General features: G+C 39.8%; 1 pseudogene; it reads right to left on the bottom strand.

The window, feature by feature from the left end:
- Positions 1-1,558: 1,558 nt before the first annotated feature.
- Positions 1,559-6,679, bottom strand: part of LOC138664097 (oocyte zinc finger protein XlCOF22-like) — a 30,289-nt pseudogene continuing 25,168 nt past the window's right edge.

The following is a 6,679-nucleotide window of genomic DNA, read 5'->3' as shown; positions in this document are numbered from 1 at the left end:
ACTCGTACCTTCCTATGTTCCTGTTCTACCGAAACCAGTTCCAGTCCAGCTAGCCATGCCCGCCTGCCTAGAATGCCAGCTGGGCTGGCCTACCTGCTAGAGTGTCAGCCGTGCCAGTCCATACAAGCTCGCACTTGTCACTAGGGTTTCGTCTCTCATTGGGATCAGCTGCCACAGATAGACAACGCCCTGGAGTGGTACCTGGCAGCTACCTGCCGCACAAGCCTGAACTTACCATCAGAGGCTCCAGTGAACACCGAGGTAGCTGCTTAGTCATGCCCCTTCCATGGTAGTCTGGTTTATGGCATAGTGGGGCCACATTCCCACGCTCACGCCACCCAGTCAGGGCACGAGCATAACAATCATATAGCTGCAGCGACACAAACTAAATCCCTGAATATGCCCAAAATACTCGGAGATCACCCGAGCATGCTCAGAAATCTCAAGTAACGAGCATACTCACTTATCACTATATGTATGGTAAGCCATAGATCTTTTATTTCTGGACAACTCCACAGGTGATGGAGGATGTCTGTGTTGGGTGTTCCACATTTTGAGCATGTATACAATATTGTAGGTGAAATTTTGTCCTGCATTGACGGAGTGATGTATGCCTTATGGAGAATCAATAAAGCCATGTCCGTGTAACTACTATAGGGAATAAATTTCTTCTGTGACATCGTAGCATCCAAATTACCCATCTAGAAGGCCCGGTGTCTCTCCCCTACCAAGACCAATGCTGACGTAGTATGGAGTATATTTTGCTTGTTGATGAAACATTCTGCAATCTCGAGGTTTTAAGAAGGACCTCCATGTTATTCATCTGAGCTCTGTATTTCCTACCACTAGTATATCTTTTGGGCTAGGCTAAGAGCCTGAAGGAAGAGGAATAGCCTGTGTCTAAAAAAAAAAGAAAGAAAGCGCTGTGTTATTGTTTCAAAAGATAGTAGGGAGAAATTCTGATCCAACATGTCAGCCCGCTTAGCCTGGTGAAGAGATGTAAGCAACTTAGTGCATCCCTGTTTTGCCAAGGTTAAATAATGTACAGGTGGACAATTATTCATAAATTTAGGATTGCTTTGAAATGTCTGAAAGGAAGACAGATCACCTGTCCTTCTACAGCAGAGGTCCCCAACTCCAGTCCTCAAGGCCCACCAACAGGTCATGTTTTCAGGATTTCCTTTGCATTGCACAGGTGATGCAATTATTACCTGGGCAAGACTAAGGAAATCCTGAAAACATGACATGTTGGTGGGCCTTGAGGACTGGAGTTGGGGACCTCTGTTCTACAGAGTTTTCTCCCTCTCCTCCATGTCAAAATAGTTTGTCACAAAACCGAGTGCTCACTATGATCATCAGGGAGCTCATCGTTACCAAGCTGGATCAGGGCGGTTAGTGACACCCAAGAGCTCAAGTGTTGCTCCAATTGTACGTTGGCAAAATGGGAGACTCTGCAAAACCAATCCACAATGTACCTAAAGTTAGCTGCCAGATTCTATCTACCAATATCTGGAAAATTAATTCCTCCCTCTCTTCTGAGCAATTGTAGCTTGAGCAATCCTATACGCTTTCTTCCCTTCTAACCCCATATGAACCTCCTAAACGCTGCATTAAATTGTTTAATATCTAGTTGTGACAATAGCAGCGGAATAGCTTGAAATAAGTATAGCAACTTGGAAAGATGACCATTTTAATTAAATAGCATCTACCTGTACTTTGTGAGTTTTTTGATGAGAAACAAGATTTGATTTCCTTTTAAAATACTTCTCACATTTTAAACATGAAAATGGCATCTCCAATATGTGAGTTCTCTGATGTTTAACAACATATGATTTATCTCTAAAACATTTCCCACATTCTGAACATGAAAATGGCTTTTCCCCCATGTGAGTTCTCTGATGAGTAACAACATGTGATTTATCTCTAAAACATCTCCCACATTCTGAACATGAAAATGGCTTTTGCCCAGTGTGAGCTCTCTGATGCTTAATAAGATGTGCTTTCTTTATAAAACATTTCCCGCATTCTGAACATGACAATGACTTTTCCCTGCATGACTTCTCTGATGTATAACCAGATCGAATTTACGGCTAAAACATTTCCCACATTCAGAACATGAAAATGGCTTTTCACCAGTGTGAGTTCTCTGATGTCTAACAAGATTTGATATCTGATTAAAACAACTCCCACAATCGGAACATAAAAAAGGTTTCTCCCCTGTGTGAGTTCGTTGATGTGTAGCAAGATTTTTTTTCAAACTAAAACATTTCCCACATTCTGAGCATGAAAATGGCTTTTCACCAGTGTGAGTTCTTTGATGTGTAACAAGATGTGATTTATCTATAAAACATTTCCCACATTCAGAGCATGAAAATGGCTTTTCCCCAGTGTGAGTTCTCTGATGTGCAACAAGATGTGATTTATCTATAAAACATTTCCCACATTCTGAACATGAAAATGGCTTCTCCCCTGTGTGAGCTTTTTGATGTTTAACAAGATCTGATTTCCTTTTAAAATATTTCCCACATTTTAAACATGAAAATTGCTTCTTCCCTGATTGACTTCTCTGATGTGAAAGAAATCTTGATTTAATATTGTAACATTTCTCAGATTGTGAACATGAAAATGGTTTCTCCCCTGTGTGAGCTACTTCATGTTCATCAGTACTTTTGGGGTTTTTGTTTTCCATATTTTCTTTTAATGAAGTAGAAGAAAGGACCCGTTTAAAAGGATCAGATGATAGATTATTCCTAAGAAGGGCTTGAGGTATATCTGGCATAATTACATGGTCTTCATATGTATCTGATGTGATACCTTGATCCCCTGCTGCAGAATCTGAAAATATCAGGTGTTCCTCTGAGCTCCTGGTACCGTCATCTGCCAAGAATAAAATTATTATTTGTGAATAACACTCCATTGAAATTATATTAATATTTATATTATCTATATAGACTGACTAAGACAGGAGACTACAACCCAAGGACTAGTAGATTATGATGTTAGGCCACCAGGTTGTGCTTTTTCAATATCTTCACATCTCTGTTGAAGCCGTATTCTCTGTAGGTTCTGTTTTCACTTCACCTGTCACCAATCATTTGCAGTTTCATGTTCAGTGGACCCTCATAAATTTAGCTGCAAGTCAGTGCTATTAAATAGTGTTCATCTCTCATACACTCCCTGACAGGTATATACTTGCATCTAGCATAGAGCACAGAAGGATGGTCATGTAAAAATAAGCAATGGCTTTTATGCAAGTGTAGGTTTTGTATTTTTGTTATAAAAAGAAACTAAGCGATAGTAACAAGGTATGAGAAGTTTTTTATACTATTTTATATGTATTGGAAGTCAACAGAAAGCATTGGATTCCATCATAAATACGGGAGCACTGGGGATCTGAAAATGAATTTGCAGCAGTGTCCTCAGTCATTAATGGTTCACAGTTGTTGGTTCTTTCAAAGATCACCTAGCTTACAGGTAACGGACACCTTTGGGCACAACAAATAGGTAACCACATATGTGACTAAGCCTCTGTGGTAATAAAGCTCCACATATTTGTTTTTGCATGGAGCTATCCTGCTCATCAGAAACCTTCAGACCTTTTTTTTTCACCTCTTCCACATTCAAACTTTTTTCTCTCAGGATGTCTCTCCAGCTCTGCTCACATGATATGTTTTGATTTCTCATGAACTAGCACAGCTGAAGTTACATTATCCCCCACCTTCTTCAATTTCTATGGCTGTTTACCACAACCAAGCACACTAACTGCCAGTCAGGGATATGATTTCTCCGTCATTCTTCCCCTCTCCATGGGACATATTCACACTATGAAGTTCTCCACCGTAAAAATATTGATGTCTGGTGGTTCATGAGGAAAAAACGTCAACATACAATATTCTGAGTCAGTTAATGAACCAGGATATTCTGGATGACATGCGAGTGCGATCTGGAAATGCAGACCCATTCCCTTGAATGGGCAAATTCAATCAAGCGGATCAAACACAGACATGTATCCATTTTTCCATTTTTTGCCGGACAGCTTTGGAGTGTGTTCACACCTGAGTTTCTGAGTTTTGATTGTTCTTTTCAGGAAAATAGAATTTATGTCCAAAATAGATCTGTTGCACAACTGAAGCAAAGAGGCCGAGTGGGCCTGTTAATTGTGGTCCGTCTGGGTTCCTTTATTATTATTATTATTATTATATGTGTTCTTTTTTAGAATGGAAATCAAAGTTCTGAGTGAAAAGCTTTTTTGCAGTTAAAAAATATATATTTATATAATATGAATGTAAACAAAGGTGTCATTTTTATTTACACTATTTACCGATCGCCATAAATCACTATATTGTACATGTTGTTACAATTACAGGGACACAACATATGTCCATATTTACTGTGATGATTTTTGAAAATGATTCTATAGTTAGAAATCTCTGGTGATTACTTTTCAGCACTTATAATGTTCTGGCATGATATCTGTATATAACGTTATATTATGCATGTAGAGAAGAATGCTTCTGATGTTTTTAGGCTGAGAACATTCTCCAGAACAGTACAGCCTGTGACTCCCTAGTAATGTTTCTACCTTCCATATCAGGGGTCTTGAGTTCGGATCCCCGGCACTGACAAGCTTCAAAAGTATATTAAGAGACATCCACTGAGTGTCCTGTATTAAACAGGACTGTGAATACAGAAATATCTCTTCTGCTTCAAAAGTGGCAAAAACAAAAGGACCTAAAAAGGTTAAGTGCCTGATATGTCATAATAACAAAAGGGTCATGAGTATAGAGCTATAACTGAAAAAAAATCACTACTAAAAGTAACAGTGATTTAAAAACCATCAATATCTTTTATCACATATGTAAAATCTAATATATAAAGCTGAATGTGTGTATGTGTGTATGTATGTCCGGGATTGGCATCTGCACCGTCGCAGCTACAGCCACAAAATTTTGCACAGTCACACGTCTGGACCCCGAGAGCGTCATAGGCTATGTTGTGAGGTGAAATTTTAACCCCGTGCTTTCCAATTCACCAAACAATTTTGCCCCTATCTACATAATGGGAAAAAATGAAAGGAAAAGTGTTGGAGGCAAATTGACAGCTGCCAGATGTGAACAAGGGGGACGTAAAGAGTGAGAGCGATGGCGCCAAAGAGTATATACCGTACAGTTGCTAAGGTGGGGCCCCGACATGGGATACTCACCACACACGGGGATATGAACACACACACAAAATGTGCCACACACTACCACGTGCTTGAACACATATCACCCTCAGCACACATTTCACCACACATTCTCCAACCTCGCCACATAAAAGTCGAAACACAAAAGTCGCCGCTCAAAACTCGCCACGCGCAGAACTCGCCACATGCAAAAACTAGGCTCTTGCAAAACTCGCCACAAGTGCAAAACTCACCTCATGGAAAACTCACCACACGCAAAACTTGGACACGCGGAAAAATTGCCACATGCAAAATTTGCCTCACACAAAACTTGCACATACTCAAAAGGCACCACACAAAACTCGCCACGCGCAAAACTCGCCATGCGCAAAACTTGCTGCACACAAGTTGCTACACTAACCTGTCACATGCAACTCGACACACAAAAAGTCGCTACATGCATGTCGCCACACACAACTCAACACACACAACTTGACAAACGAAACTCGCCCTAAAACACACACAAGTCTGGTCTTATCCTTCAAAAATAAAAATCTGATTAATAAGCAGACAAACTACAACAAATGTACCATATAGGAAATACGGCAGCTGTCAGTCACATGACCTGTCTATTATGTGTATGTGTGAGCTAATATATACTGCCAGGGGGAGGGCTTCCTGTTGGCTGGGGATTTATCAGGCTGCCAATTTAGCTTACAAATACTGAGGTAAAAATACTGAGCAAATAACGTGTGAACGAGGTCTAATACAGGAGGAGATGACACACAGGTATATACTATATACAGGAGGAGATGACACACAGATATATACTATATACAGGAGAGATGACACAGGTATATATTATATAGAGGAGGAGATGACATACAGGTACATACTATATACAGGAGGAGATGACCTACAGGTATATACTATATACAGGAGCAGATGACCTACAGGTATATACTATATACAGGAGGAGATGACCTACAGGTATATACTATATACAGAGGAGATGACACACAGATATATACTATATACAGGAGAGATGGCACACAGGTATATACTATATAGAGGAGGAGATGACATACAGGTACATATATATATACAGGAGGAGATGACATACAGGTATATACTATATACAGGAGGCGATGACACACAGGTATATACTATATACAGGAGCAGATGACCTACAGGTATATACTATATACAGGAGGAGATGACATACAGGTATATGCTATATATAGAAGATGACATGCAGGTATATACTATATACAGGAGGAGATGACACAGGTATATACTATATACAGGAGGAGATGACACAGCAGGTATATAATATATACAGGGGAGATGACATACAGGTATATACTATATACAGGAGATGACATACAGATGTATACTATATATAAGGGAGATGACAAACATGTATATACTGAGGTGATGAGGTGAAAATGAGAGGTGTGAGGTGAAAATGAAAAGGTGTGAGTGCAAAATGAGAGAAGTGAGGAAAAATAGTGG

Source organism: Ranitomeya imitator, chromosome 2, assembly GCF_032444005.1.
Source record: "Ranitomeya imitator isolate aRanImi1 chromosome 2, aRanImi1.pri, whole genome shotgun sequence".
Lineage (NCBI taxonomy): Eukaryota > Metazoa > Chordata > Amphibia > Anura > Dendrobatidae > Ranitomeya > Ranitomeya imitator.
Note: the sequence above shows the minus strand (reverse complement) of the source record. Positions and strands in the feature narration are given on the sequence as shown.